Source organism: Xenopus laevis, chromosome 8S (assembly GCF_017654675.1).
Source record: "Xenopus laevis strain J_2021 chromosome 8S, Xenopus_laevis_v10.1, whole genome shotgun sequence".
In the NCBI taxonomy this organism is placed as follows: Eukaryota; Metazoa; Chordata; class Amphibia; order Anura; family Pipidae; genus Xenopus; species Xenopus laevis.
In genome coordinates this window covers 56,520,353-56,540,775 of record NC_054386.1, presented here as the reverse complement: position 1 = coordinate 56,540,775, position 20,423 = coordinate 56,520,353, and the positions used below count along the sequence as shown (strand labels likewise).

Below are 20,423 nucleotides of genomic sequence, written 5' to 3'. Positions count from 1 at the left end.
CTTTTTTCCCTGAAATAGAATTTTCAGGCTAATTCCAGCACAGACCACAGAAACTTCAAAATAGGATAGGGACCTTTCCCATTGACTTACTGTATATACAACCTCGGCAGGTCTGAGATGCGGGATTTTCGGATTCTGACTTTTTGCAGCATTAGGATTTAATAAGTCCAGAAAAATAAGCAGTTTTTTCCCCACTAAAAATTCGGATTTTATAGTAAACAAAACTCTTATTTTTCAAGTTTTTTGTATTTGTATTTTAATAAATAACCACCTTAGTTTATGCTCCTTCTTTTCTTTTTTAATTGGGACACCAATACTGTTATCACTTGCTGATGAAATCTGCTATAGTAGAGAACTTGCTGGCACTGTAGAAATAAATGATGATGATGATTCCAGGGTTCTGACTATGCAGAGAAAAGTGCAAAGGCTTCCTTAACCTTGTGAAAGCATCTTAACAATAAATGTAAAAAAGTAACAAAATGTACATAAAGTGTCTCTGGGCTTCACATTCTGTGCATGTCTCCCATAGCAGAGTGCCTAGAATGGGTATTAATGGTATTTTCTAAGCTTTGTTTCGTTTTGACTCAAAAACAGACAAGAGCACCTGCCAGCCACCTCTCTATATTTATTCAGACAGCAGGCTCCACAGTCCAAGAATGGACATGGTAAGCACAGTTATTTTTAGCAAAAACAGAGAGCCAAGTGCCTTATCCATTTGGTGGGAGTTCTTATCACACACATCTATTCCCCCCTAACACATCACTTCATCTTCATGAGAAACCATGACTGGGCTTAGAAGTCTTGGCCAGTTTGTTAGCATGTGTATGTAGAGATCAGGATGTTCAGTGAAGCTGCAATTATGTCACAATGGTAGTATGGTAACCAGCTCTGACACGGATACCCATCATAACACACAAGGTAAGTCATTGGCACGACTATAGGTTGATTTAACAACTGTGCCCACTGAGTATTCATTAGGTTGTTTCATACGATTTCAGGTCATTTATGTGTTTGTTGTATGTGTCCAAGAGGATGCGTGACATCAGAGGCTTGAATGGGATCAACAGGGATTAATGCTGACAACATTAAAGCATTTTGGAATGGACATCAACATTAACTTATTGTCCACTGTCTGTAGCATCTCTGTATTTTTGTTATAACTGCTCCATGAAAAGGAACATTATTCCATCAGTCATGTGTAATGAGAGAACAGAGAGTGTGTGTACAAGTATGGGACCTGTTATCCAGAACGCTTGAGACCTGGGGTTTTCCAGATAATGACTCTTTCCATAATTTGGATTGTCAATCCTCTACTAGAAAATAATGGGAACGTTAAATAAACCCAATAGGCTGGTTTTGCTTCCAATAAGGGTTAATTAAATCTTAGTTTGGATCAAGTACAAGGTACTGTTTTAATATTACAGAGAAAAAGGAAATCATTTATTAAAATTTGGATCAATTGATTACAATGGAGTCTATGGAAGACTGCCTTTCCATAATTTGGAGCCTTCTGGATAATGGGTTTCCTGATAACGGATCCCATACGTGTATATGTACTGTATATGTGCATGACTTAGTTATTGTGTTGGTGGGGCCAGAATCAGAGTCCAGGGAGGCCTGGGAATTGAGGCCTAAAATAATGTGGGAGCCCAATCTAAGAGACTAAAACAATGTTATTCTGGAATGTCCAAATTGCAAGCATCCACAGATATCCTTTATATATATCAACAAAAAGTTATTGCATACATGACAGAAATAAAATGGCAGAAGCCTTTCAAACCAATACATACAAATCAACAGATTAATAAAATTCCCTGTGCAGGATTATTATACGATCTGATGGTTTAACCATTGGGGCAGCTTCTTTTTTTTAATATGCTTGAAATTTTCTCCTACACAGGTAGCAGATGAATGCTGCATTTACAGAAACAGATTGTGGGTGGGAAAACTTGGATACTGCTGCTATTTCAGAACTACAAATCCCAGAACCCCTTTGGTTGGGGGGATAGTTACATGCAGGGAGTTGCAATTCTTTGGTTGCAATGGCAACAGACATACAACTAATAAACAGACCTCCTGTGACTGATCTTTGGTTTATTTTATTCAAGATTTTTGCTTGTGGTGCTGAACTTTGCCTTCTATTCACAGATAACACATTCACCCTTCCTTTCTATAGAAATGAATAGCAGTTTTACAGCATTTTTATCAGTCCAGAATTACCCCAATCTGTGGTGGATGTTTAATGAATGTATTCCCAAGTATTTGGGAGACCCGGTGGGTTATTGGCATGCTACCTTGCTCTCTTACTACTCCTCCACTGGGTAGGGGTGCTGCTCCACCACATGGAAAACATTGGAGGGCAATACATCCTATGTGTGATGAGCCATAAACCAGAGAAATCACTGAATGACAGTTGCTTCTTTAACCTCACACTTTCCACCTGCTGCAAGCAATATCTCTCCCTGTCAGTCTTGGACTCACAGCATATGCTTGCAGCAGGAAAGAAATGGCTGGTTTAATAGATCATTCAATTCTCAAAAACTATAAGAATGCAAAGACACAAGAGAACATTGTCCTTGAAGGGATGGTTCACCTTTAATTTACTGATTAGTATGTTACAGAATGAAGACTTCTAATCAACTTTCCCATCTGCCTTCATTTTTTTCTTTTATAATTTTTGAATTATTTGCCTTCTTCTGACTGTTTCCAGCTTTCAAATTGGGGTCACTGATCCCATCTAAAAACAAATGCTCTGTAAGGCTACAAACGTATAGCTATTGCTACTTTTTATTACTCATCTTTCAATTCAGGCCCTCTCCTATTCATATTCTAGTCTGTTATTCATAGAAATGTACGGTTGCTAGGATAATTCTGACCCTAGCAACTGGATTTCTGAAACTGCAAATTGGAGAGTTGCTGATTAAAAAGCTAAATAACTTAAAAAAACACAAAAAAGTTAAAAATGAAAACCAGCAGAACAACCCCTTTAAAGCCTACCTGGGTGTGGAGTTAAGTATGGAGCACCCTTTGTAAGCCACGACTATAGGCATTCAATGTACTATGTAATGTGCCACTTGGAAAGCACATAATCATAGAGAGGGTTCTACCCATTATTTATTACATTTTGCATCAGCTATTTGTCTTTATTAGTTTATTAAACTGATAGTTGATAATATTCATAGCTGAGCAGTTACAGCAGAGAACCTGAAACATGATAAACAGATATGTGAACTGACTATCCACATACTACGCCTTAGCTACAAACTGGCCACATAACCTCTTAAATCACTCTTTTATTTCATTCACAGTTTTGTTTTGTTTTTGATTCTTTCGGTATGAAATCACTACTCCACAAATACGTTAAAATGAGTGTAATGGACATCAACAATATTTTCTCCATGCTAAAGCCCAAAGAGGATGAAGAAGAGCTGGCAGAGGCTCGTGAGCTTCACATGGCAGTGACGATGGATAATCCTGAGTATCTATGTTCTTTGCTTTCACAAGACAGATTTAAGGAATTAATCAATACACGTTGTGGATGGGGAGTTCCAATGACCCCTCTACGCTTGGCTGCTTCCAAAGGATCTCTGGAGTGTTTAAAGATTCTGTTGGCCAATGGAGCAGAGATAGACAGTCTGGATGTGAAGGCCCAGACACCGCTCTTTGCTGCAGTCAGTGCTTGACATTTCGACTGTGTCAAGGAACTGCTGGAAGATGGAGCCAGCCCATGTGGCAGCATCCATAATAATGGTTCCCCTGTCCTTACTTCTGCTAGGGAAGGTAATGCCAGCATTTTAAGGGAGCTCCTAAAACACGGCGCAGAAGTCAATGTCAAGTCAAAGTTGCCTGATTGGGCTACAAACAACACAAGCACCACAGGACCTTTATATCTCTCTGCAGTGTATGGGCACACACAATGTTTCAAAACTCTTCTCCTTTATGGAGCTGATCCTGATTATAACTGTACTGACCAAAAACTTTTGCAGAGAATCAAGCAACCGAAAACAGTGTTGGAGATCTGCCTGAAGCATGGCTGTAGAACATATTTTGTACAAATGCTCATTGATTTCGGTGCTAATTTGTATTTGCCTGATATCCATACGAATAAGGCATTCCCCAACCATGAGGCAATGGAATTACTGATGAGAGAAGAGGTAACAGTTGACAGATTACTTTTATTTAATACGGTTTTGTAGGCACCAGCAAAATATGTGGGGGATTTAGGAACAGTCCATTACTTTTCTTAGACCTGGGTTTATGCAAGTTACATTTAGGGGAAGATTTATTAAGGGTCAATTCGAATTAGAATGTTCGAGTTTAAAAATTCACACATTAGAATTTTAATCTCCTATTCGCATGTTAATTTGAATGTGAGATTTATCACACATTGACCATGGAAACAGTCCTAATTTGAATATTCACCACCTAAAACCTGCCGAGTTCATGTACAAGTCAATGGAAGTGGTCTGCTGAGCCATTTGCAGATGTTCATGGTCTCCTTGACATTCAAGTTTTTTTTCGGGAGAAATTTTTGATTTGTATTAATAGAATACGATTCGAAATTTCAGGTCAGAACCATTTGATCATATATTAGACATTAATTTTTTTTCTTAAATAACCTCCCAGTCAAATTGTGAGTATACTTGAATTTTAAAAAAATTCACATGAATTTGAAATTCAACCTTTGATAAATGGGCCTCCCCATCTCATATCAATGTTTTATAATAATTTTAAAGGAGAAGTAAAGCTACCAATAGATTACCAATAGATTAGCCACAATAGTGTATGATATAACACTATATTTATTCTGCAGAATGCTTTACCATACTGTACCTGAGTAAACTGCTCTAGAAGCTCTCTCTGTTTGTGAAGGATAGCAGCTGCCATATTAGCTTGGTCTGACATCACTTCCTGCTTGAGTCTCTCCCTGCTCACTCATAGTTCTGGGCTCAGATTACAGCAGGGATGGGAGGAGGAGAGAGGAGCAAACTGAGCATGCTCAAGCCCAAGCCCTGGAGGTTTAAGATGGAAACGGGAAGTCTGATACAGAAGCTCATATGTACACAATAGAAGGAAAGAAAAGCTGTATTTATAAAGCCCTTTCTGATAAAGCTTACTTAATTTTAGCCTTTCCTTCTCCTTTAAGAGTATAAATGAATCCATGTATCCACCCCATTACCCTAACCCCATTTAAAAGGCTGTATTTAAGCTTCAAATTAGTAGCAATTTGTGGGAGTGGCTAACTCATATAGAGCTTGCTAGCTCTCTTTGAACAAAATCAAAACAAATACAGGTAGATTTACCAAATGTTTTGGTCCCCAGGTTACTGATCAGTTCACATGGTTATTCCATGCAGGTCCTCTACCGCAGTATAATCCTTGCTCGGTGGTTTTCTCAGTCAATAAACGTATGACCTACCCTAATTACATATACTTTGGGGAGGGCATAGTTGTGGCTTCACAGTATTGGCATTCAGCAGCCTGTACTGGCTCATCCCAAGCCAGCCGGACTCTTCTGGCTGCAGGGATGAGCTAACAAGGATAAAAAAAAACATCATAAACATATAAAAATAAAGTATATATGTTTATTCTTTTTAAATGAATATATATACAAACCCTATATGCTTCACTCTTGCTGAACATAGGTATGCATTGTGTAGAGGAGCTTTTTGAAGCAATACTGGCTACATATTGCAGTTCAACTTATTTTGGCATTCAGTGAACAATTTTTTTAGTTTTTTTCCTGGACATGCACATAAGTTGTAGATGCAGGAGTATGCCTCTCTGTATCTCCCACCTCATGAATACCAAAATAAAGGTAGGAGTGAAAATGATTGGCCAAGGCAGCACACATGAATTCTCTTGCTGAACACTAAAATAACACCATGTAGAAAATATGTGTTATTTCACTGTTGGTCTTGCAAGTTGCAGGAATAGGATGGCACTTAGCTGAATACAGGCAAAGTTATACTGGCCACACACAGGCTTAGGAGTGACACTATCACCTAGTAGAAGTGTAGCCCATGAACTTCCTGGGGGGATGGTGACGTAATACATGAAAGCAATGGTATCATGTGGCGGCTCAATTTTCTGTTTTGCCTAATTAGCTGTGCTGCAGTCTAATAAGCTAAAGCACTCCATTCCCTATGCACAGATGCACATACAGTGGTAAGCAATCAATCATAGATACAAAACAATGTTATGTGTGGCCACCATTAACTATGTAAACACTATGGGGCACATTTATTAATAGGGATTGTGAATCTGAATTTGCATATGAAAGTCATTTGCATATGCAAATTATAGGTGGGAAGGGAAATCTCATTACTTTTCTTCACAAAAGGAAGTAAAATAAAATGTTTCCACTTTTTCCCTTTCCTGCCCCTAATTTGCATATGCACTGTACTTTATATATAAATATTTAAGTAGCAAGTATGCAATCAGATATGCAAATTAGGATTCGGATTTGGTTCGGTATTCTGGCGAATCTTTGACGAAGGATTAAGGGATTTGGCCGAATCCCAAATAATGGATTCGGTGCATCCCTATTTATTACAACTCATATTAATGAATTTGCAATTCAATTCTGGCAAATTTTGATTTGACTGCTTTAAGCAGTTTAAAGTGCCCTCACTCACTGCCTGGTAAATGTGCATCAAACAATGATATAAATTCAGTAAGCTACCACTGTCTTAATAATGCCCCCCCTACACACTTTATAATAGGTTTTTTTTGGCCCATGTTCCAAGCAAGTCGGAGGGTTGGCACAAACACTGGACATGTTAATGGGCAATATCGCATTACTGCACCACATGCAATGAGGGTTTATTTTACCTGTAGAGCATTGTTAGCACCTCAGGAGCAAGGGAGTACAATACTTAAAGGAACAGTAACATCAAAAAATTTAGCATTTTATAGTAATACAGAATATAATGGAGTGTATTCCTTCACTGGTAAAACTGGTGTGTTTGCTTCAGAAACACTACTATTGTTTATATAAATAAGCTGCTGTGTAGCAATGGGGGCAGCCACTTTAAATGAGGGCTCAGGTTATACAGCAGATAGCAGATAAGCTCTGTAGAACATAATGGTGGTATCTGTTATCCACTATTTAACCTGTGCCATATAGCCTTTTTTCAATTTCCACCGTGGCTACACAGCATCTTATTTATATAAACTTTAGTAGAGTTTCTGAAGCAAATAGATCAGTTTTAACAGTACAGGGCAACAGTCCATGATATTTTCTAGGGATGCACCAAATCCAGGATTCAGTTTGGGATTCTGTCTTTTTCAGCAGGATTCTGATTTGTCTGAATCCTTCTGCCCATCAGAACCGAATCCTAATTTGCTCGTGCAAATTAGGGATGGGGAGGGAAATCTCGTGACTTTTTGTCACAAAACAATGAAGTAAAAGAACAGCTTTCTATTCATAGGAGCTGTCTAGCTGTCAATGAATAGTGCACGAGTAAGTCATTTGCATTTAGACACATACGGCAGGCAAACCTAAGTGCTGTCCTTTACACAGCAAGTGCCACTTATGCATGCGTCCCTGCTATGCAAAACCTAGTGTGTACCATTTAGGGATGTAGCGAACCGCCGAGTATGTGTTCGCGAACGCCGTTCGCGAACACCGGCAAAAAATGCGAACAGTTCGCGAACTGTTCGCGAACTTCGAACATCCGAAAATCGTTCGATTCGAACGATCGAAGGATTTTAATCGTTCGATCGAACGATTTTCGTTCGAATCGAACGAAAATCGTTCGATTTTAGCGATCGAATGGTCGAATGGTCGAACGATTTTGACGCGAACGCCTATTGGCGAACGTCGCGCGACGTTCGCGAACTTGCGGCGGACGCGAACAGTCGAAGTTCGCGCGAACTAGTTCGCCGGCGAACAGTTCGCTACATCCCTAGTACCATTTAGTAAATGAGCACTAAGATGTTTTATGGGTTAAGAGATTCAAGATGAAAGAAATACTTAATAACACTGAATAAGTACTATATATATATATATATATATATATATATATATATATATATATATATATATATATATATATATATATATATATATATATATATATATATATTTAAGTAGCGAGTATGCCATCAGATATTTGACTTTGCTTTATTAGTGATGGTTATGTAATATATATGGGTGAAAATGCTTTGCAAATTAGACTTGAACTGACTCCAGCAATATGTATTCTGGTCTGCTATTTAATGAAATGAAATTGCTCAGTGCAAATGTATTGCTGTTCCTTTACAAACAGCCAGTACCCAATGTCCTGTATAATTATCTCCCAGGGTGTACCTATAACCAGTGGCGTAACTATATGTCACTGGGCCCCACAGCAGATTCAATTTAAGGCCCCAAAATATTGCTAAGGTGGCCTGTTCTACCCAGACATATTAAAATTGGCTATTAATTAGGGCGTCACTGGGCCCCCTATTCTACTGGGCCCCCCTGCAAGCGCAGGGTCTGCTTCCTCTGTAGTTATGCCCCTGCCTATAACATAGTGTATGGTATGATTTTTGGTACTGCACCACTGAAATATCTAAAATGACTACTTTATAAAACATTTGTCTCTGCAGCCTTTCATTTAATGGTTCCCCCTGGGATTCAGTTAATGGAGCAAGTACACTAAAGCAAACAATACTTATGAAACAGCCAAAGTTATTATTCATGTATATATCTGGGCACATTTCTGTAGCGCTATAAATTCTAAAATATATTCGCCTTAATTCCATAACCTCCTTTTTTTTTCTTGCATCATGCAGGGATTTGTAAAATGCTGTAAATATAATGTATAGTATAAATTCATTGAAGTCATTGGGCTATTTTAGAAGGTTATATATTTCCCTACCACCATTAAATATAATAACATTTTGATAGCAGCATTTATTCTTATTTTTTATTTGATTACTGCATTTTAGTTAAAAAAAAAAAAACCATGACGGTTTGCCACACTTGAATTAATGATAGAACTTGTGTACTACAATTACTACTACTTTTACTTTAGGCCAACTCAGCAAACTAACTGGGGAATTAAACAACCACAACATCATTGTCTGGGGACTAACCAATATATCTCTTAAGTGAAGCACAGGATGAAGGGATACTCATATTTTACATGACATTTATCTGCCCTTAAAGGAACAGTTCAGTGTGAAAATAAAAACTGGGTAAATCTGTTGGTAAATAGGTGCAACATTTAAAATGTTTCTAATAAACTGTAATCTATAAAGGCAGGAGTGACTGGATGTCTAACATAACAGAACATAACACAACTTCCAGCTTTGCAGCTCTCTAACTCTGAGTTAATGAGCGACTTGAAGGGGGGCCACATGGGACATAACTGTTGAGTGAGTTTGCAATTGATCCTTAGCATGCAGCTCAGATTCAAAAGCAACAGTTATGACCCATGTGCCCCCCTCAAGTCACTGTTTGGTTACTGCATGGAAACTAATCAGTGGAAACAAAGAGAGCTGCAAAGCAGAAAGTAGTGTTACACATCCAGCCTTTATACATTACATTTTTGGCTAACTATATTAGAAACATTTTTTATTTGCACAGCCCATTTACCCAGTTTTTATTTTTATACTGATACTTTAAGAGTCCAAGCAGGACGCGCTGCCCTGAGCCCCATAGAGCAGTCATAGGTAGGACAAGTTTGGAAAATTTAGTACTACACAAATTGATATATGGACAATGCATGTATGTTTCCTATCTATGATAATAACTGGTCAAGAGAAAATTCTCAAGAATTCATCAAAAATATTAACAGTAACTAAGGATGCACCGATTCCAGGATTCAGTTTGGCATTCTGCCTTTTTCAGCAGGATGTGGATTCTGCCAAATAATGCAAATTAGGGTTCAGATACCGTTCAGGATTCAACCAAATCTTTCACAAAGGATTTAAGATTTGGCCGAATATCAAAATAGTGGATTAGCATTATTGTTTCGTAACATTCAGGCATTAACATGTATTTATTCTGGTTATGGTAAAAAAAAATACCTTGTTCAGAACAGGGAAAATAGGTGTATATAGGAGGTATTTACAGACAGATTTTCGGATAATCGATCCCATACCTAAAATAACTGCTTTTATTTGTCTTTCTCAGTTCATCCCAAGTCTCTTTTGTCTCAGTGTCGTCTAGCCATAAGGAATCAGCTAAGGGAAGCACGAGAGGAACGTTGCACTGAGCATCTCATTGAACAGTTAGAGATACCGCAGTCAATGATCAGATACCTACAGCATCAGACATGAGAAAGCAGAGACCATACGTTGACAACCCAGCCAGAAATATGGACACCAAATATATCCCAGAGTGGAGTGGTACTGGTTAGTGGGGTTGGAGACTGAATCAATGATTTGAATAAATTCATGAACACAAGCCAAAGATTTTCTTTTTTAATCTACTCTTAGGACAAAGCTTTAGGTACAATTTGAAGGATCTTACTGTCCCTATTTTATCATACATGGAAACTGTGAGAGGAAGGCAACATCATTTGCATTGCTCCTTGGCACCATTCCTCCCACAGTGATCTGTGTTCTCACAAAGATATTTCATACAAAATATTATACATATGTATTACATGTGCTTGCAAATCAGGAGGGTTAATGCAAAGTACGTTCCCATTAAGGTTACAGTACAATATTTTTTTGTTGTGTAAACTGAGTGTGAATTCCCATATGTCTTTGGGTATGTACATTGCAAATAAAGGTGGCCATACAGTATTTGATTGCTCGTTTGGCGAGGTCGCCAAACAAACAGATTTTAATCCGATATACCCATTAACGGCTGGATGATATCGGGCGAATCCGATATCGGATTACAATGCTGCGAATGGGCGTCTGAGGTCTTCTAGTGACCGGACTATGCAGAATATCCTTGGGGATTAAAGGAGGGGACTTAGAATCGTCCCTTTTGGCAAAAGAAAGCGAATGGATTTTCAATATGAATGCTTTTGCCCTGATGGCCTGAATGAGAGTATTACCATGAATATTTTTATTTGAAACTCATCGCTCAATAATCTCATGATTCAGTAAGCAATAACTATATGGCTTCACATAATTGCTTAGAGACATTATAATGCAAATGACCAATATTGGAGCGTTATTAAGTAATAAAAAATAGTTCGATGCAGCAAGCAGGTTTGAATTAATTATGTATACTAAAAAAGGAAAAAAGTTGGAACGGTGCGGGGTTTTTTAATATAACATTCAGCGTGTTGCCACCCCCTCACCTTATCCACTTGCAAACCAGTTCAGGCTGACCAGCAAGGTCCAGTATACTTCAATATCAAGAAATTACACATAAAACTTCACCTTTAATAATTTAAGATTAAAATTATTATAACTCCAAAAAACACTGGGCCAAGCCCACACAGCAAACCAAAAAACGTAGTGAACCAACAGACTCCCTCCCCTGTGGTCATTTCTACCTGTCTACCTGGGGAAGCGGATGGGAGCTAGATCTCCCACCGTCCACCTATGTAGCCCTATGCGTTTCACTGTCAACACAGCTTCCTCAGGGGAGGGGGGCTTGTTTTTCTGGGGGATAATAACTGAATGGGAATTCATCCAGGATATTTATCAGGCCCATATTAATTTGACTATTTGGCAGTGCACTGCACTTATAGCCTGCCATAAGGCAATCCCCCACCGACCACCTATTGCTTTTCTTTTAAAGTGTTGATTTTAAGGCAACTGTCCTGTATTGCTGGTATATGAGACTGGCAGTGAGTCTGTTGGTTCACTACATTTTTTGGTTTGCTGTGTGGCTTGGTCCAGTGTTTTTTGGCGTTATAATAATTTTAATCTTAAATTATTAAAGGTGAAGTTTTATGTGTAATTTCTTGATATTGAAGTTTACTGGACCTTGCTGGTCAGCCTGAACTGGTTTGCAAGTGGATAAGGGGAGGGGATGGTAACACGCTGAATGTTTTTCTTAAAAAAAAAACCCACAGTTACCACTTTTTTCCTTTTTTAGTAGACATTATAATGCAGCCAAGTACATTCCCATGAGATGAACATAATAAGAGCTGATACAGATTAGATACATTTAACAACTATAAGTAATAGGTAACACATGGTTAAGAATGTATCAGTTACACTTCCATCTTCTCACTATTGCTCTCTTTACATTTTGTTTAATGTTGCTGGATCAAGTATTTACATTGTCACAATTTATTCTCCCTCAAGTGCCGTTAATAAGGTAGTGGTTACTATGTTTATGAATCAGCCATAGTACGAGTACGGGGATACTGAATGAGCCTTATTAGCTCCTCCTCCTGCCTCTGCATCCTTTTGATCATTGGCTCATTTGAACAGTAATGGACACTGCGCATCTATAAATCGACGCACTCCTCTTCGCGCCGCAGATTGCCTTTGACAAAGCTCGCCGAGCGAGCAAAACGATTTCTCTTTTAGCTCAATTAGGCAGGGAGACCTAATACTTTAATCAAAACGACTGATTTTGTTAACAGCCGATACCACAGAAACACGGGGAACTTGTGGGTGGTTTAAGGGCTGGTTGGGTAATGGCACCACAGCACTTCTAACTTATAAGTGATGGGAAGAATCGCCAACGACGTAGTTTAAACTGGCAGGGGCTGCAACTTTCATGCTTCCTTATCTTGCGGATGGCTCTGGGGTGATTGGGCATTGGCCTTACAATAGTACTGACCCAGAAGCAATGGGAAGAAATGCCCACGTCGTAATTTGAACAGTCAAGCGGTTGTAACTTGTGTACTCTCACACTTATCAGTGCACAATCCCTTGGGGGAAGTGTGGGTGATCACAACAGGCTATGAGTTTATTGCTCCAATGAATATGGTTAATGCAGTCAATCCCGACTATGATGATTTCTATATAATCTTATCAATCTTGATTATGATTAACCTATAAGCATACTGCATGATTAAGTCAATAATGTGCTCCTACTAATTGTAATTTTAATAATTTTTGTTTTCACCGTTGGCTTATTTTAACATACACCAATAAAGGTTAAGTTTTACCCTTTGTTCTTGGGAATTATGGAATACTAAATGGGGTCGTGCAATTTCGTGTGTCCTTTCTTTCCTCTCAGTAATACATTAGTCTATAGTAACAGTGGGATACTAGTCTCTGGGAAGGGGCTGTGGGATATCAGGTATAGTAGGGAGAGATGGTGGATATAGTAACATTGGGATAACAGTCTCTGGGAAGGGACTGTGGCTACGTGACAGCAGGTATAGTAGAGAGATATGGTGTCTATAGTAACAGTGGGGATAATAGTCTTTGGGAATGCACTGTGACTGTGGGATAGCAGGTATAGTAGGAAGGTATGGTGCCTATAGTAACAGAGGGGATAATAGTCTCTGAGTTGAGACTGTGGGATACGTGTTCATATACAAAAATGTTTAGTGCTAAATCTGGTTCTTAAAATTAACAAAAGTTAACACCACTAATTAAAGCACCGAAAAATCTTATATAAAAAGCCTTTGCTATATGGTGCCTACTGCATCTCTAGCGGACAATTGAAAAATTCTCACCCAAAAAAGGTGGAGACCCGGGTGTATAAACCCCAGGTCCCGGGCTCCTGGGTTTACTAATGCCTGAAACAGTATCAAGGGTAATTTGCAAGAAGGAACTCAGATCAAACGGGTGGCCCAGGTGCATCGCCCCAAGCCCGTAGATATAGGTGATCATAATCAGTAGAAAAATTTTGACGAGCACTCCATTCACCCGTTGAATTAAAATAAGTAAATATTTATTTTCAACATATTAAAAGCATCCATCGGTGGATACGAAACGCGTCAGGGAACGGATGCTTTTAATATGTTGAAAATTAATATTTACTTATTTTATTCAACGGGTGAATGGAGTGCTCGTCAAACTTTTCCACTGATTGTAGGATATGTGTTGCCTATTTTGCATATGTTATACAATCTTAGTTTATATTAGAGAGACCTCTGCAGTCAATGGTGTAACTACACTATGTTACAGGACCCACAGCAAATTAATTGAAGGGCCCCCAATATATTCAGAGGTTGTCATGTTTTACCTATATATATTGACATTGCTCATTAATTAGGGCCCCTACACCTTGGCATTTCCTTGCAGCCATAGAACAGCTGAACTAAACAGTCTCTTCTTTCCAGTATAAAAAAAATACAGTTGCAGACCACGAACCTTCTGCTGTGAACTGTATCAGAACTGTAGAAAATGTAACTGAAACATTCCAATAAACTACTAGATATTACATTCAAACCAACTGTACAAAAATAAAAAAAAACTTAAATGAGAAAGCAATTGTAGAATAATGCAGTTGCTGCTGGTCCTGTGGCCCAGAACGTTTACAAGTAAGGAGTAATGCTACAGAAATAAAAGCAAGAAACACAGGAATTAGAGGGGGTCCTCAACTGGGGTCCCCAAAGTCTTGATTTTGATGTGTAAAAGTCAGTATAGAAGTATATTAGCAGCCTTTACATATTAATTAGAATGATAGTAAATAATCTATTGCCTTAAATAATTTTTTATAATGACAATAAAATGTGGATAATTTCAAAAGCACTTTTGAAACAAAGTCAGACACTAACAATGTTTATCCTTTTGCTTCTAACAATGAGAAAATGTCCCTGGTGTGGAATGTGCATAACTGAGATTTAAGAATGTTTTTTCCTGGGTGAGCTGCATTCCGCACAAACCATCCTCCATTTCTGCCATATGAGCAGCCGAGATTACACAGCTGATACTACAGACAGCTGCTACTGGGGTTATTTTGGGGATCCAAACCTGTATTTATATAAGATTCTTGCTGGGCCTTTTGCAAAGCATTTGCTAATGATGTCTGTGTCTTTGAGTGATTGTTGGAATTGGATGATTTAACAATGGTGTTAATTACTGCATGTCAGATATTTTGGTTCTTGTTTTTGAGATGTACCTGTTGAATAAACAGAACACTTTCTGTAGCAATATCCGCTGTCTTGAGTTTTGTAATAAGCAATAATAACTCGAGAATTCCTAAAGGGTTTGGTTTTTTTTTAATCAAAGAATGTGATCAAATGTCAGTAGGAGAAAAAAAATCAAGTAGTTAGGGCAACATTTCCAGTCTTCCCCCATTCATTTGCTGTGATTCTGTCGATTCTGTTAAAAGAACAGTAACACCAAAAAAGTTTTTAATTGAATGTATGTTGCCCTGCACTGGTAAATCGGGTGTGTTTGCTTCAGACACTCTACTATAGTTTATATAAACAAGCTGTTGTGTAGCCATTGGGGCAGCCATTCAAAGCTAAAAAAAGGAGAAAAGGCACAGAATACACAGCAAATAACAGATAATCACTGAGGTATACAAAGGGATTCTTCAGAATCTACTGTGTATCCTGTGCTTGAATGGCTGCCCCCCTGGCTACTCAGCAGCTTGTTTAAATAAACTATAGCTGTGTTTCTGAAACAAACACACACGTTTTACCAGGGCAGGCAATTATATTGTCATTCAATTAAAACACTTTCATTTTTTGGTGTTACTATTCCTTAAAAGTAATTGCTGGGATTTTTCATTTGTATCTATTGTATGTAGTAATTAAGCTCTGGCTCCCCCACCACACTCATAATGCAGCAGCCCTACTCCTTTTGCCTACTCCCATGCTGGGACATTCTGAAGTATCTCGAATACAGGGAAACCTGGAGATCACAGCAAATGTATAGGCCACTAAGAATCAGTCAGTAGCATAACATTAATCTTTGCAAACTAATCAACTTCCAGAACTGTGACAACATACGTATATGTGCCTAAAGGAATACACACTGTTTATAAGGCAATATACAATGCTTATAGATGGTGGTAGATTCCAATTAGGATATATGAACTGTTTTACTACACTACCAGAAAAATCCACTTTCAGTTACATCCTGATGTGTTTATAAGGCGGTATACAATGCTTATAGATGGTGGTAGATTCCGATTAGGATATATGAACTGTTATAATATCCTTATATTTTACAAGAGGGGGTACTTTATTTACTATATAATGTCATACACACTGTGTTTATAAGGTGGTATACAATGCTTATAGTTTATCTCTTTTTATTGATCATTAACAGACAATGCTTATAGATGGTGGTAGATTCCGATTAGGATATATGAACTGTTCTACTACACTACCAGAAAAATCCACTTTCAGTTACATCCTGATTTTTCATTCTGATCCATGAATATACTGTAAATTATAACCTTATAATAATACACAATACACTTGGAGTTCCATGACCTGTATAAAAGCACTCGGCCTTCGGCCTTGTATTTTTATATGGTCATGAAACTCCTCGGTAACTTATAATATCCTTATATTTTACAAGAGGTGGTACTTTATTCACTATATAATGTCATCAGTTATAAAAAGCTTAGTGGTGTCATATGTGCCCCTTTTCAGAGGCAGAGATCTTTGGCACACCCCTCATTGCTACCTGTGTTGCAATGAGGGGAGGTACATAAGTGCCCCTCAACCCACCCCCTAACTTGCATGTCATTCAGATGTGCAAGTTGAAGAGCGTCAGGAGTTGCAACCAACATCGAGGCCCACAGTGTCAGGAGGCTCAGCTAGCAAGTGCATCTTAAGTGAGCACTACCCCTCACGTCTCTTAGCACTTGCAGTGGGTTTATAAATAACCCCACAAGGGAGTTGTTTAAATTCCTTTAAATAAAGCCAGGTACACAGAAGTTCCAATAGGAAAAAAGTAATGCAACATCCTGAAAAAGCCCGGTGTTCACCAAAACCTTGTACAACAATAAATCTATGGGGAAATGCATAAACCCAAAATATTGGAATACTGTTTATATATATATATATATATATATATATATATATATATATATATATATATATATATATATATATATATATATATATATATATATATATATATATATATATATATAAAATGTATTGGGTCCCAAAAACTTTATGGGCAGTGGTTAAATTATCACATTTAAAAAAAAAAAAAAGTTGAACTTGATGAACGTGTGTCTTTTTTTCAACCTTACTTACTATGTATTAAAGGGGGGTTGTTTACCTTTGAGGTGCCTCAGGGCAGCAAGAAGCCCCAAAACACCCCTGGTTATTTAGCTTTTTATTCAGCAGCTCTCCAGTTTGCAATTTCAGCAATCTGGTTGCTAGGGTCCAAATTACCATAGCAACCATGCATGGATATGAATGAGAGACAGGAATATGAATAGGAGAGGGCCTGAATAGAAAGATAAGTAATAAAAAGCAATACAATACATTAACAATACATTTGTAGCCTTACTGAGCATTTATTTCATCGACCCCTATTAGAAAGCTGGATCAACTCAGAAGGATAAAGGCAAATAATTAAAAAAATACAAAAATTAATGAAGCCCAATTGAAGAGCTGATTATAATTGGCCATTCAATAACATACTAAAAGTTGGTGCCAGTTGAAAACTTCTCCCTCGTCTATCCCAAAGTCTATTGAAAGGAATCAGTACCAACAGCTCGGCTAATTCCAGTTACCCACCAGTTCCTTCAGAGTCAAATTATTAAAAGAATAAAAATAATTCCTGACTGCATCAGCTGACGCTAATATCTGCCATTTTTCCAATTAGGAGTGGCACCTGTTCTTATATCTCCCATATCCCCTATATGGAGTAGCACCTGTCCCTAATTTCTGACAAATTCCTGGTTTGGAGGAGTTGTTTTTGGTATTTATTTCTTTGGGAATGAAACTAAAGCAGCTGCAAGGTTGGACTGGACCAGCGGGACAATGGGGGAAAAAAACTGGTGGGCCCCAGCCCTGCTGGGGCCCCAGCTGACCCAATCCTGATTCCTACTTACTTTCTGTTGTCGCTCCCCATTGCCCTCAGACATTTAATGACAACTTTCTGACCATTGGGGTAATTTGGTACAATTCTGCCTTCTTCTTAACCTCTCTTATGTCACATACAGTATAATGAATGATATGTAACTCCATTCCTTCTCATTTAGGCTGATGAATGGACACTTGAGAAACAAGTGCAGGAGCTGAGATAAAGAGCTGAAAAAGCTGGTGATGATGTAAATGGCCAAGTTGGCTGGACAACCTAGGCAACCTGGCCAGCTATGTTCCTAGTGCGCCCATGTGCGGAAGAGCACATTTGTGTTCCGACCATACCGATGAATGTAAGAGCTGCAGAGGTGGGGGGACAGAAGGGCCTGAACTAGGGGAAGGAGGTAGAATAGGTACATGCATGGCGCTCCTTTACCTTTGTGTCCTAGGTACATGCCTCTTCTGCCTACCCATAGTTCCAGCCCTGATCACAAAATACAAATATGGCATCTGTCAATACTTGCAACTGCTCTTTTACAATCAATGGCCTCCTAGCAGCTGCTGAGTATGCTGTCTCTCTTGTTACTTCTTTTGTACCAGTGCCTGTATTACATTTATAAAGCAATGCCATGTAATGCTTTAATCACGTTAATCAATAATAAGAACTAATGTTCCTATTGGGTGGTGCTATAATTATACTATAGACTGCATGGTTTATTAAGTAAAGTGCTTTTTCGTAATATATAGCCATGTTTTTTCCCCACAATGCATTGTTTCTACCCCAGCATTCATGTGTCATTACATGTGCAATGTGGGCATCAAATTGAACCCAGTTGCACTGAATCTGACTCTTGTGTACTGTATTCCCCACAACCGCGTCCGGTTCATCAAAATGGACACAACTGCGTGCTTCGGCATAAATTGGAAGCAATTGCGCCGGTTAGTTCATGTCTGACCCAAATGCTCATTTTGCATAGGCAAAGTTGCACTAACACCAGGGCCCAGCAGAGAGCAGCACAGTGCTGCACATTAACAGTTTTTCAACATTTGTATCTGTATCAAGTACTGTACAAGATACTCTTTTTTTTTATATAAATACAGATAAAAAGGAAATCATATTTGAAAGTTCAGACTATTTGGATAAAATGTCTATGGGAGATGGCCTTTCCGTAATTTAGAGCTTTCAGGATAACAGGTTCCCATAGTTGTACTGCTAAGATATAAATCAATGTATCAGTTTTAAATAATTAAGAAAGTTAGAGACAACCCCTACTGAACTGCTCATGGGAAAAACAAGTGGCTGGTAATTTGGGTCAAACTAAAAAAATAAAGAGCAATTGAATTGAGTTCTTGTATATTGTTTGAAAACAACTGGATTGAAAAAGTTATCTTCCCCTTTAATAAAGTGAAAAGAACTCAAAGTAAAGCAATTCTGTAAGTGCAGGGGGCTCCTCCATAACCTAAATAAGATCACATGCCTGTGCCATCAGCTATGAGGCTGTGAGGCTGAATAGTGCCCGAGGTTAGTTAAAAACCATTTATGTGCAGATTTCTAGCTCTGACCAATGATTTATTGCTAAGGACCAAAGACAGACTGGACTACACAGTATAAGCCGACCCGAGTATAAGCCGAGGTACCTAATTTTACCTACGAAAACTGGCAAAACTTATTGACTCGAGTATAAGCCTAGACACAACTACAGCTCTCTCTCCCAGCAGCGCACATTCCGCCAAAGTGACCCCCCCAGCGATCAACCAGACTTCTTTGCAAAGTTGATGGTGACAGAGAATTGCCAAATGGATTACTGTGTGCATTGTCCCACTGTCCCACTAACATGTGCAGAGGGTGCTGTGTGATATTGCCATCACTGTTAATCTTTCGTATAACCAACAGAGGGCGCTGTGTGAAATTACCATCACTGTTAATCTTTCATATAACCAATAGAGGGCGATGTGTGATATTGCCATCGCTGTTAATCCTTCATATAACCAACAGAGGGCGCTGTGTGATATTGCAGTCACTGTTATTCTTTCATATAACCAACAGAGGGCGCACTGTTATTCTTTCATATAACCAACAGAGGGTGCTGTGTGATATTGCAGTCACTGTTATTCTTTCATATGCAGTAACAGTAACCCAGTGCTTTCTTTTGTCTGCTTTTCTGTTTTAGTCATGTAGGATTGTTTGGTAGACATACTTCCCATGGGGATGCATATTGTATGGGCGACTAGCCAAATTCTTGAAGGAAATCTAACCTCCCCCCCTCCCCCCCAATAGGCATGTGTGGGGAAGGGCATCTCTGCAGCCTCATTTCTATTGTGTTATTATCCTTTGTAATTCAAAGGTTCTAACCATCTCCTAAGGTCTGGTTTTATATCTTTTCTGAGCAGATTTTCATCTTAGTCTTAGGCTGGCCATAGACGCAAAGATCCGATCGTACGAATCAGCGTACGATCGGACTTTCCCATCTCCCGACCCTCCACTAACCATTCAGATCAAAGTCTTACCATTTCGATCAAATAAAGTAGTAAAAGAACAGATCAGCCAATGTTCTATGTCTGACAGCAATCGTACGATAGTTATGTCTGACAAAGCTAGTGGCAGTCTCCC

General features: G+C 38.6%; 1 pseudogene; it reads left to right on the top strand.

The window, feature by feature from the left end:
- Positions 1-724: 724 nt before the first annotated feature.
- LOC108700084 lies at positions 725-10,274 on the top strand (annotated as a pseudogene).
- The last annotated feature ends 10,149 nt before the right edge of the window (positions 10,275-20,423 follow it).